The sequence below is a fragment of the Pinus tabuliformis genome, chromosome 2_2, assembly GCF_031772625.1.
Source record: "Pinus tabuliformis cultivar Carrire ecotype Pingquan chromosome 2_2, CPIR1, whole genome shotgun sequence".
Lineage (NCBI taxonomy): Eukaryota > Viridiplantae > Streptophyta > Pinopsida > Pinales > Pinaceae > Pinus > Pinus tabuliformis.
Genome location: NC_142300.1, coordinates 1147126780 through 1147140998, shown reverse-complemented (window position 1 = coordinate 1147140998; position 14219 = coordinate 1147126780).

Here is a 14219-nt window from a genome sequence, read left to right as displayed (position 1 = left end):
AGAACTAATGAAGGAAAAAACCATGGGAGAGGTGGAAGAGGTGATCAAAGGATTAGCAAAGAATAAAGCACTGGGACCGGATGACTTCACAGTAGAATTTTTCTAGGCGACATGGCTGATTCTAGGAGAAGATATCCTAGAAGTTGTGGAGGAGTCCAGATGAACTAAAAGGATGCACCCTACCCTGAACTCAACCTTCCTAGCTCTTATACCAAAATATGATCGCTCGAAAGAGCCTCAGGGGGTTTAGACCTATCGCTCTATGTAATGTAATATACAAAATTTTTTCAACAATAATGGTCAATCACCTCAAACCGATCATCCCAGGTCTAATCTCATAGGAGCAGACTGGTTTTGTTAAAGGAAGGAAAATTGTGGATGGGATAATAACGACTCAAGAGGCAATTCACTCCCTTAAGAATCTCAAAGCTAAAGGAATGATGATAAAACTAGATCTATCGAAAGCATACGACCGGTTAAGCTGGACCTATCTCCAAGGAATCCTGAAAGCCTTTGGCTTTGATCCCCGATGGATAAATTGGATCTACTCTATGATATCGACCCCTGTGTTCTCAATTCTCCTGAATGGAGCTCCGACAGAGGCTTTCAATGCAACAAGGGGACTAAGACAAGGAGACCCGATGTCCCCCTTCTTGTTCATATTAGCAGCTGAAGGGCTAGGAAGATATGTAAAAGAAAAGGTGCAAGCAGGACAATTCAAAGGTCTATGAATGTGGGGAAATGACTTTCCATTAACTCATCAATAGTTTGTTGATGACATCATGATGTTCGGGCAAGAAACACTCAAGGAAGCCAGGGCCCTGTTAGACATCTTGCAAGACTTCATGAATGCCTCAGGAACACAGATCAACAAAGAGAAGTCGGATATCTTTTTCTTCAATACAACAACCCAATCCCAAGCATTCCTGGCAAGAACAATGGGCTTTCATATAGGAACCTTCCCATCGAAATACCTGGGGATTCTGCTAAGTCTACACCCGATTAGAGTGGCAAATTGGAAAGCACTTCTGGCAAAGATTCAAGGTCGGCTTCAGAACTAGACATTCAAGACTTTAAACATGGCAAGTAGAGTCATACCATTAAAAGCAATGCTGTAATCAATCCCTATCTACCATTTCTCAAGCCTAGCATTTCCTAAAACAGTATGTAATGGAATGATCAATATCTTTAACAAATTCCTATGGCAAGGGCCACAAACTGTTAAAAATGGGCATTACTATCTTGGAACTGGCTAATTAAACCAAACAAAGTGGGGGGGGGGCTGGGACTTCGAGATCCATATACCCTAAACCAGGTAATGGGGGCTAAGTTATGGTGGAGATGGATATAAGGAGGAACATATCTATGGAAAGAAATATGGGGGAGAAAATATGGGATGCCTAGATCACTAGAAGGAAGATTAAGAATCCAGGAAAACATAAAGGGATCGACTATATCAACCTTACAACAAAAAACAAAGAACTGATAAGAAATCATAGCTTCTGGGAAATCAGGGGAGGAGATAAAACTAGGTTTTGGCAAGAGGCTTGGTAACATAGAGAACAATTATTTAGTAGGACAGATGTAGCGGAAATATTCCTAAATACAAACAACCCAGTAAATCAGACGGTGAAAAACCATTAGGAAACAAATATAGGAGAGCAATGGAGAAAATGGAAGAGAAGACAACATTTGACAGAAGCACCAGACTCTATTTAGTGGGCAACCTATGATAATGAGATGGACTCTAGAAGAATAATGACTGTGGAAGGACCAGACATTATAAGGTGGGGATATAGAATAAAATGGATGTTCACTATCCAAGAAGGATATTATCTGCAAGTAGAACACCAACAACAACAAGGGTTACCCATATGGGAACGTATATGGAAGGACAAACTGTGGCCGAAAATAGCTTTCTTCCTATGGGTGGTCCTCCATGGACGAGCCCTAACATGGGATCAACTACATGTAATGGGGATGCAAGTTCCATCAATTTGCTGCACATGTGAAGGACAAATAGAAACGATGGAACACCTACTAAATGCTTGCAGTTACAACCAATTCCTATGGTAGAATCACGCACAATTATTCAACCACACGGACAGGGATCAATCAAGCACATAAACAACAATGGAAATATGACAAAAGAATCTATACCAAAATCCCATCTTGAATCGAGCCTGGAATATCTCCCTCGGATTCCTGCTATGGCCGGTGTGGAAGGAAAGGAACCGACAAATTTTTAAAGGGGAAAGAAGAACAACAATGGAGTTATGGGAAATGATAGTTCAAAACATTAGAGAGATGATTCTCGTAGAGAAATGGTACCCAAATGATTGGGAAACCATGTCGTAGGAACATCAAATAATGGAAAGGTTAAACCTAAGTCCTCGTATGCTAATGCCCAATTCCTAGAAACAGAAACAGACTCCCCGTGATTCCCCAATACACTTCGTGTTTCCCCTAGCGGATTTCATAAAACAATATTTCAATGGTGCAGCCAAAGGAAATACGGGTGCCACTGGCTCGGGAGGTGTGCTCAGAGATCACTAGGGAAACACCATTTGACTGTTTTCTATGGACTATGGAATAATGAGCAACAATGAAGCAAAACTCTATGCGCTAAAGTAGGGGTTAGAAATAGCTCAAAGAGAAAATTTCCAGAAATTAGAGGTGGAAGGAGACTCGACACTAGTTATAGACATAGTGAAAAAACTTCAACAAGGAACCTAATGGGAGAAGATAAGCCAAATTTTGAGAACGACTTGATTAGTACAGGAAATAGGATACCAAATCCAAGGGATAGACTACATAATACCGACACATGTTTGAAGATCGGGGAACATGGCAACAGATTGCTTAGCAAACTGGGGATGTGGAAAACCTAGAAGCAACCTAGATATACTGGGAAAAGATATAAGTCGAACAGAAGGAATGAATAGCCTCATGGAAATTCTAAGAAAAGACAGGGAAGAAGGACAAAATCCCCGATTGGGGTGTGGAGGGCAGAGGTAAGAAGGACATGACAGATGGCAGGAAGGCAGGCAAGCTGTCGAAGGGAAACGAAAAATATAAGACGACAAGAGTAGCTAGAAATGGAAAGGCGATGATGGAGGACAATAAATGGTAGGTAAGTGGGCACCTAGACCGAGACTTACACACGAAGGAAAGGGAGGTAGACAACAAAGCAAGGCAAGTGGAGGGTACCTCGGTAATGAGGATAGGTAGGTGGGAGAGCAAGTTAAGGAAAAAGGTGGCAAGAGTGAAGGGTAATTGCATGTAGGCAGCGAAGGAGGAATGATCAAATGAAGCTGGTGAACGTCGAGTGCCAGGGCATGACGAATAGAAAATGACCTTTGCAAGAAACACCTGATATGTACTTACAACCCCCCATGTCTTGATAGGGTAACAATGCCATGGAACTTGAGAAGAATTTGGAATTTAAGGGGAAAAGTGATGAATACTCTAGAAAAATGTTGGCTCTGTGTTAGTGGTCTCCCAGTCAAGAGAATGAATGGAATATCTAGAGTATTCAAGGATAATTGTCTGTTAATTCGGAATGGATTCGACCTGACAACTTTCCAAGAAGGGTGGGGAGGAAAATTCGAACCCTGTAAGACGACCGACTGGTCCTAGGGAAGAACAAGACTCTCGAGCCATATAGATGCTGAAAGTAGAGATAGTTTAAGTGTCTCCCTCAGTAATTTCTTCAGGATAATCTCATGGTATAAAGAGATGGTAATCCTGCTGGGGTGGGTGGGGAAAAAGGGCATTGTAAGAGGTCAGGGGAGAATATTGAACCTGGAGAAAACTATAGATTGTCTGCATGTAGGAACTGACACCGAATTGAGAAGACGAAAGGCTGGAAGGCCTCTGCGAGATGTCGAGGGAGATGCTGCCCCTTAGACTAGGGAGGGGAGAAGGATAGATATGGAATTGGAAAAACAACCAAGGGAGGCCCGTCTTGGTGGCGGAAGGGTAGACAAAGTTCAACCACCTTGAAGACGGTAAAATCTCTAGCTCGTTAGACTAGGAGCATGGAAGGGGTTACCTGGGATCCTTATGGGGATTGAGAAACAGAGGGGGCAGAGAGATGAGGATTGAGAATGTAATGGAGTGGTTTCAAACTAGCAGTGATGGGAAGACTACTGAAAAATTGGAAGAGAAAAGGCCAAAACACAGACCATAAAACAAAGTAAGAATACCAAGGACAAAATTATTCCTAATTTTAATGTTTTAATTCTGGTTCAAATTACAGGTAATATAAAACCCAGTGTTCATCAAGTCCCAACACATCGGAACTTGTATCAAGCAAGGGCACAGGAGTGTAGGGACTGGAAGAACAGAGAGCAGACAAGGATGGTAAAGGAAGGCAGACAACAGGGACAAAAGGGAGCAGAAGAACAGGAAAAAAGACTGATCAAAAAATGAAAGGCATGGAGACTTCAACAAGCAAATCACTAAGGAAAAGGGGTAGAAAAACATGACAGGAAAGTATGAAGAATTTAATCAATGCCTACTTTGTAGGAACCCCGATGGAAGTAAAAGTAGTCATAGCCAAATGGGAAAGGGAGTTAAATTCCAATGTAGAAAACGAAGAAATTCATGCAGCAGAATGGGAGCCTATAATTCAAGACCCAGGTCATACCCGAGGTCGCCAAACATTGTTTAGGTAGACCATCCAACAATATTGGGTAATGAAAAACATTTTGGCTAAAGCAATGACAACATCCAAGGATAGAGAAAAGCCCAACGTGGAAAGACAAGTAGAACCAAGCCTAAAAGATATCCAGAAGGAGATCCAATCAGTTCAAATGCAGCAATATCATAACAATCTTTGCCTGAAGAGAATGGAACAACAACTCCAGACACTGCTACAGAATGAAGTAACTAGGTCAAGTGAGAAACACCCGACTCCAGTAGATTCCTTACATAAATGAAGTAGAAGTCTAGCTAGTAAAATTTTGTTATTATGTCAATTAACATTTACTTTTAAAGTATGAATCATATAGTAGATAAAGTAGAAAATTCAGCCTAGATGATAATAATTAAGCTGTTTAAATTTTCGACAACTTTTGATGCGGATAGGTGGCCAACAGACTTGGTTTCTTGCGGGCAGGTTGAGGCCACCAACAGTATTTTGAAAACCATATTTGACTATTTATTTATGAAAAATTAATAGAAAATGGAGTACCACCAAGCTTACACATGCATGAGTTATTTATGAGAGAATATTTAGTTATCTGAAGTGCAGCAGTTACATCCATGCATGCATTAACTAACTGAACTCACAATTATTTCCACAAATTGTTGGAACTAATCTAACTGGACTTAACTTAGATAACTGAGCTAACTAATTACAACTCAAAGTACAACTCATCCTGATCTCCTTAATCAAGGGATAAATTCCTCAATCAAAGGGGAAATTGTAGCATGTCTTCACATAGACTTCATGTTTGATTTTCTACAACTAATTAACTCAAGATGAATTAATTAATTATTTTATAAACAATTGTTAAGATCAAATTCGAATTTTAATTCTCAATTTTAGTTCAGGGACTAACTAAAATTGGAATGTATCCTGAAATGTTATTTATAGCAGTGCTATTTTTACCACTTTTATTTTTAGCATTTCTTGTTGCTATTTTCAACACTCCCTCTCAACAAGAAAGGGATTATTAGTCACCCCAATCCTATCTCTGTGGAACTCGAACTTCCATTTTGACAATGCCTTAGTCAAAATATCTTCATCCTGTTCCTCAGTCGAAACATACATCAACAATGTGATCCTCTTCACCACACAGTCTCGAAGATGATGATACTGGATATCAATGTTCTTGGACCTATCATGAAATACTGGATTCTCAGAGAGTTTGATACAACTCTGATTAACACAGTAGATCACAGTTGCATCCATCCTCTGACCAAACAACCCAACTAGAATCTTCCGCATCCAAATGGTCTCACATGTTGCCTAATTGGCAACCATGTATTCAGCCTCTGCTGAGCTAGGTGAAACTAACCTCTGTTTCCTACTATACCGAGAAACTAAAATTGAACCAAGGTTGATTCCTCCTGAAGTTCTCTTCCGATCTAATGGACTCCCTGCCCAATCTGCATCTGTGAAGCCCTGAAGCTTCACTCCCTCTGTCTGTCTATACCATAATCCATACTGAGATGTGCCTTTGAGGTATCTCAGCACATGCTTCGCTGCCTTCCAAAATAGCTTGGTAGGCTGAACCATAGCTTGACTCAACTGGTTCACCGCAAAGCATAAGTCTAGTCGTGTGTTCACCAAATACATCAGTGAACCCACAAGATGACGATAAATAGTAACAGCTACTACCTCACCTGAAGTAGCATCCTCCTTCCTCTAGTTACCAGCTAGAGGAGTTTGCATGGGCTTGCACTTCTCCATGTGGAACCGCCTGAGTATCTCATTGGCATACTTGCCTTGAGACACAAACACTTCCCCATCCTTCTGCCACACTTCCATGCCTAGAAAGTAGTGCATAAGACCCATGTCTTTCATTTCGAACTCTCTTGCAAGGTTCTCCTAGCAAGACTTGATCAACTGATCATCACCTGTCAAAATCAGATCATCAACATAAAGAACAATGATCAATGGCTTACCTTCTACCATGATGTGGTAAAGGTTCGCATCTGCTTCACTCTTGGTGAAGCCCAACTCGGTGAAATAGCTGTCGCTCCTGGTGTACCACGCACGAGGTGCTTGCTTCAGCCTGTACAAAGCCCTCTTGAGTCGGAACACATGCAACTCACGATCGAAGGTCTCAAAACCTTTCGGCTGGTCAATGTACAACTCTACCTCAATCTTCCCATTAAGGAACGTAGTCTTCACATTCATTTGATGGATCTTCCAACCCATCTGAGCTGATAGTGCCAACATCAATATGATAGATGAGTACCTTGCTACAGGAGCAAAAGTCTCATCATAGTCGATCCCCTCGACCTGTGAGAAACCATGAGCAACAAACCTTGCCTTATGTTTCTCAACACTGCCATAAGCTACCTGCTTTACCTTGTAAAGCCAGCAAGAACTCACCACTGACTTGTCCTAAGGTCTTGGGACAACATCCCAAACACAATTCCGAACAATGGAGTTGTACTCCTCCACCATAGCATCAACCCAGGCTAGTTGCTACACTCCTTCCTCGAATGAAGAAGGTTCAGACTCTACACACACCCCAACCAGGGCCATGTAACCAGTGTACCGCTCAGGTGACCTCCTTTGTCTGTGCTGAGAAGATGGTTGTCCCACATTCTCTCTCGCATCCAACATCAATTTCAGCTTCCCTTGAGAATTTTCGCCCATCTCTGGAAGACTCAGCATGAGTGGATGTCTCCACTCCTGGATCCTCTGCATGCGGCTGCTCTGCATCAGTCAGAGGCTCCTCCTCCTTAGGAACTGAAAGTTCCTCCTCTGCATGTAGCTTGAGCTCCCTCTCAAGTGATACTCGCATGGCTTTTGGCTCATCGAACTTCAGATCTCTACGTACCATTGTCCTCTGACTGGTAGGCAGGAACACCCGATAGTTGTGGGGTGTATCAGTGTACCCCAAAAGTATCCCCAACTCAGCTGTTGGATCTAGCTTCTTCCAGGCATCTTTGGTGACATGGCAATAAACTGATGATCCAAAGATCTTGAAGTGACTCACATCTAGTCTCTTCTCGGAAAAGGTTTCTGTTGGTGTCTTCATTCCCAGTATATAGTGCGGGCTTCTGTTCTGCAAGTATACTGTTGTATTGCATGCCTCAACCCACAAATGAAGTAGTAGGCTTTGGTCATGCAGCATCGCTCGAGCTGCTCCCACAATTGATCTGTTCTTCCTTTCAGCCACCCCATTCTGATGTGGGTTATGGGGTGCCGTCAACTCTCATTTAATTCCTTCTGTTGCACAAAAGTCCTTAAACTCTTGGGAGACATACTCTCCACCATTGTCGCTACGCAAGGCCCTTATTTTCTTTCCAGATTCTTTCTCTGCCAAGGCTTTAAACTCACAAGACCTTGAGAAGGTCTGATCCTTCTTCTTGTTGGAAATAATACTGAGAGGGGGGGTGAATTAGTATTATCAAATTCTTTTCAATTAATTTATTCTTCAGGTATTGATCATTAGTTTGTATGTTAGTACCATATAATAATGAGCAAGAACAAGAAAAATAGATAATCACACCAAGGAACACCAGATATAAGGTGGAAACCCAATGTGGGTGAAAACCACCTGCTGCAATATGTCTCTATCTTCTTTCAATTAGAAACATCTTTTACAAGGATTTTGTACTGATGCAACCCTTTACCAGTACGCAGGCTGCAACCTGCAGAGAGCTACAACTCTCTCTCGTTTTCCAGTCTCTCCTAGAAGGGAGCTACAACCCCCTTAGCTCTTTTACTTCTTTAAGGACCATGTTTCATTAATTTTCAGACTGGATCCAAGAAGATCAAATAATCATCAAGTGCATGTGAATCACCCAATCTCCTTATACAATCAATCAATGAATCACCCAACTTCTCAGAATGCTGTAAATAGAAAAGTAATACCAGAAATCTAAACCCAGAACTCTGCAGCAATAGATAAAAGGAAGTCAATAATTATTTCAAAAGGGATCCGCAACTTCACCAATATCAGCCTGCGGATATCCGCAGTTCTTCTGTGCCTTAACTGCGCAGATCCGCACCTGATCCGTCTTGTGCTCTGTGTACCACTGCACTTTTCCCTTCTGCGGAACTGCGTGCCACTGCTCAGATCCGCACCTGCACTGTCTTCCCGACAGCGTGCCTCCGCACCTGATCCTTCTGCTTCTCTACGTACCCATGCACTGAAGCTTCTGTCGCGCTGCGTACCTCTGCACTTGCGCCTTCTGATGCGTTGCATACCTCCGCACTGTGCCTTCTTCTGTCCTGCGTACCTCCGCACCTGAGCTGTGGATCGCCTGCGGACCTCGAAATAAACCCAAATTAACTGTCCACCAATGTACCACAGATTGTCAGATCCATAGATCTGATCACGCGCCCAAGAGATCACGCCCTATCAACAGATCTGCCTTACACTTTACATATTTCACTTTGATTTAGATCTAGATTTTTAAATCGATTACCCAAAATTTCAGATCTTAAGATATTCAAATTTTTCACAAGTGTCTAGCCAAGAGATCTCCTTTCCTTTTTATAGGCAAGCCCTTATTCAAACCATGGGGCAAAACCATCGTAAACCAATACAAGGGATCCAAACCGGGGTTCAATAATTTAGATCTTATACCACGGACCAAAACCATAGGATCATGAACGACGGGCTAAATACCAAGGGCCAAACATAAGAATTCTCACGTGTGTGCGCTTTTCTACATTGGAGTGAGTGAACTAGGGTCCGCACCTTCTGAACGTAGCACCTGCGGGTATGTCCGCACTTCTTGGTCGGCGTACCTGCGGGTCCGCAACTTCTCTTAGGATCACCTGCAGGTATCTTATTTTCTATGATTTTGAGTGCCTGAACAGAGATCTGCCACTTGAGTGAGTTGCCATCAAGTACAACACCTGTACCATAGTGCCAAACCAGAATCATAATGCCAACAATCTCCCCCTTTGGACTTGATGGCAACCTCAAGATCCTCAACGTCATTCTCCCCCTTTGACATCAAGGGCAAAGGGTTATGCTCCCCTTGAGAACATGCTTAAGTCTTTGCTTTGCTGATCATGCTCCCCCTGACTATAGATCAAATCTGAAAAAAAAAATTTCTTCAAGAAGAACCATAATCCACCATACACCATAAATGACCGTGAAAGAGATAGAGACATATTAGCAGCAATATTCAGATCAACATCCATGTTCTCCTTCTGTACATTCTTCTCCAAGATCTTCTACCATAATGCCAACAATGCATTATATATGCTCCCCCTGAACTTGTGCCATTCGATCTTCGACCAATCCATAAACCAACAAATGTACGCATATACCCCATATGAAACTCGCGTACAACCAACAATCTCTGAAACAGATGAGATTCAACAACAAGATGATGCATCAAATACCCCCAGCTTTTGCCTGAGGTATTCAAAGGTCTCCCTAGGCAATGGTTTAGTAAGTATATCAGCAACTTGTTCCTTAGAAGGAACATACTCCAACTTGACCTTTTTTTCAAGCACTTGTTCCCGAAGAAAATGATATTTGATAGGCATATGCTTGGTCTTTGAATGCATGACTGGGTTCTTTGAAATGATGATAGCACTTGTATTATCACATAGGATAGAGATAGGTGGTGTACATGTGATTTGAAAATCCTGCAAGGTCTGCATCATCCAAAGGAGTTGAGTGCAGCAAGATGCAACAACCACATATTCCGCTTCAGCTGTAGATAAAGCAATCGAACTCTGTTTCTTGCTGAACCAAGATACTAATCTGGAACCCATAAAGAATGCACCACCACTTGTGCTCTTCCTGTCATCCACGCTTCCGGCCCAATCTGCTTCTGTGTAATCATGAAGTGTGAGATCTGTATCTCTAGGATACCATAAGCCATAGTTTTGAGTTCCTTGAAGATACTTGAAAATTCTCTTCATTGCCTGAAGATGAGTTTCCTTTGGATTTGCCTGAAATATTCCAACTATTCCCACTGCATGCGTAATGTCTGGTCAGGTACCTGTCAAGTAAAGTAGACTTCCAATCATAGATCTATAGGTTGGCTGATGCACTGCTGCTGATTCACCATTTGCATTGAGGCTGCATCCTGTAACCATGGGGGTACATACTGGTTTTGCATCTTCCATGCCATATTTCTTCAAGATCTGCTTGAGATACTTGGTTTGAGACAGAAAGATACCCTCTTCATTTTGTTGGATTTGCAAACCAAGAAAATATGTTAGTTCTCAAAGCAAAGACATTTCGAATTCTTTCTGCATCACCAAGGCAAAGCTTTGACTCATAGCTTCTTCATTGCTGCCAAAGATAATATCATCTACATACACAACAAGTATTAGCAATTTGTCATTTTCAATTTTTATATAAAGATTTCTATCTGCTGATCCTTTTGAAAAACCTTATTGATGAAGATATTTGTCCAAATGGTAGTACCAAGCCCTTGGAGCTTGTTTAAGACCATAGAGAGCCTTTTTCAGTCTGCATACAAGATTTGGATCATTCCCAAGGATGAAGCCATCTGGTTGCTCAATGTACACTTCTTCTTCTAAGTCTCCATTCAGAAAGGCTGATTTCACATCCATTTGAAATACTTTGAACTTCTGAAAGCTTGAGAGAGCAAGGAACATTCGGATGGCCTCAAGTCTAGCAACCGGAGCAAAAGTTTCTTCAAAGTCTATACCTTTTTGTTGAGCATACCCTTTATAGACAAGTCTGACCTTGTTTGTAATTACTTCCCCATTTTCATTCAACTTATTTTTGAAGACCCATTTTGTCCCTATGACATTCTTATCTTTTGGTCTAGGAGCCAACTCCCAAGTGTTGTTCTTTTCGATCTGCTCAAGTTCTTCATCCATTGCCTTGACCCAGCATTCATCTTTGCATGCCTCTCTTACATTTTGTGGTTCAGTGGAGGAGAGTAATGCCAAATAGCTTGAAGCTTCTGCAATTGTTCTTCTTGTTTGTACGCCTGCCTCCTTTTGCCCCAAGATTTGAGATTCTGGATGATTCTTTTGAACATACCTGGATGGAGTCTTCTCTTCTATCCTTGTCTGTTCCTCTGGTGCCTCTTGAGGTTCTTCTTCATCTTCAGTCTGATTTGGAGAGTAGTCTTCATCCTCTTCGATATTTTCATAATTTACTTGCCTAGGAATGTTTCCTTTTTCATCAACCACCAGATCAATGCTGTCAACAATTCTTCCAAGTCTTTTATTGTAACACTTATATGCTTTGCTGTGGGGAGAATAACCAAGGAGAATGCCTTCATCTGCTCTAGGTTCAAGTTTTCCAAGCTGTTCATCATTATTCTTAATATAGCATTTGCTCCCAAAAATTTTGAAATGCTTTACCAAAGGAGTCTCACCATACCAGAGCTCATGAGGAGTTTGAGTGCTGTTCACTCGGACATTTGTTTTGTTGAGAATAACAACCGCAGCAAATGCAGCTTCACCCCAGAAGGTTGTGGGAGTTCCAGACTCATCAAGCATAGCACGAGCCATTTGTTGAACCGTTCTGTTCATCCTTTCCACCACTCCATTTTGCTGAGGAGTCCTAGTTGTAGAGAATTCCCTTCTTATTCCATGTTCTTCATAGAAATCGAAAAATTCATTTGAGGTAAACTCCCCACCTCTGTCAGACCCGAGGCACTTAATTTTGTGATCTAATTCGTTTTCAGCCAAGGCTTTGAAAGATTTGAATTTTTCGAATGCTTTGTCCTTGTGTTTCATAAGTCCCAACCAAACCATCCTGGAGAAGTCATCAATGAATAATATAAAGTATTCTTCTCCTCGAGGTGACCTTGTCCTAAATGGACCACATACATCTGTATGGACTAGTTCAAGAGGCTTGCTGGCTGATCCTTCCTTCTTAGGGAAGTTAGTTCTAGTTTGCTTACCAAACTGACATGATTTTCATATGGTGTTGTCTAGAATTTTGATATCTGGAAGACCACGAACTGCCTGGTATTTGCATGCTTTCCTTATTTGTGAAAAGCTTAGATGCCCCAACCTCCGGTGCCATAACCAGTGTTCATCATCCTTGCTCAAATAGCATTGTTGTTGTCCTTCTTCAAATATGTATAGATTATTTGGAGTTCTTCTGCCTTTGATCACTGTTTTTCTTGTATCAAGATCATGAACACTACATCCATTTGATCGAAATATTACCTCGGTTCCTTGATCACACATCTGACTGACACTCAGTAGATTATGCTTCAAGCCATCAACATACAAGACATTTCCAGCTTTGACCTTTTCTTTCAACTGAGCAGTGCCTTTTCCTTTTATGGCTGCAGGGGTATCATTTCCAAAAGAAACTTTCTTTCCCTTTTCTAAAGCAGTATATGATTCAAGTTTTTCTTTATCACCTGTCATATGCTTCGAACATCCGCTGTTGATGTACCATTAATTTTCCTGTCCCTCTGCATAAAGAGCTATCCCACATCTTTCTAGTTGTGGTTCCTTTATTCTCCATGTTCTAGTACTTGAGGCTTGTTCCTTTGTCTGCCAAAACCTGCTCCTGCATTCAGAATCTTCATGACCAAAGTTATTACAAATAGAACATTCAATTTCATTTTCAAGGGCCGAAAAGTTGTTATAAGTCCTTTTCGTGATCCCAGTCATATTTTTTTGTTTTTGAGCTTCTCTAGTCATAATTGTTTTATAGGCAACACATTGAGTTGCTTTGTGGCCAAAGTTATGGCAAGAGAAACATTGGCCATTGAAGAAACTTCCGCGATTATCAAATCTACCTGCCAAATGATTGTAGTTTCTATTGTCATCCATTCTTGAGGCAAATTGAGAAGATTTTACCTGTGGCTGGTTGTAGCTTTTGTTCATCCTTAAGGTGGATTGCCCCTGATTTACCTGGTAGTCTTTGTTTATTCTTGATGTAATTCGTCCCTGTTTTACCTGGTGATCTCCATTGGGATTTTGGTCATTCCTTCTTGCTACATTGAGATAACTCTTTGAGGTGGATGCTTGAGATGTTTCTCCATTATACCCCAGACCTGTCTTGATTAGTGGAGAATGCTGTACATTGATAATCTCATCCAGAGTTTCAGATCCTTTAACAAATTTAAGTTTAAGAGCCTTTGTTTTCTCAATTTCTTTTCTAAGGCCAACAATTTCACATTCTAACTTCTCAAGAAATTTTTCTTTTTCATCAAGTTGAAATTGCAGAGTATCAATGATCACATTCTTTTCTTCTAAACATGTCTTGAGTCTAGAAATATCTTCATAAAAAGCCATCCACATCTATAGCATCCATGTAATCATCATCTTCAAAAGCCATTAAAAGTTTATAGTTATTACCTTGTTCATCTTCATCACTATTTGATAGTCCATCACTGTTTTTCTTATTTGCATTCTGTTTCTTGTTCCATCTAACAGGTTCCTTCCCCTTGTCAATCTTATCCTTATGAGGACATTTGGCAGCATAGTGACCTACTCTTCCACAAGCAAAACATTTGAAAGGTAACTTACCCAGTACCCAGTTGAAGATTTCTGACAAAATTTGATTCTTATTCTTCTTTTGACACGTGTCCTGACTCATAGTACTCTCCTT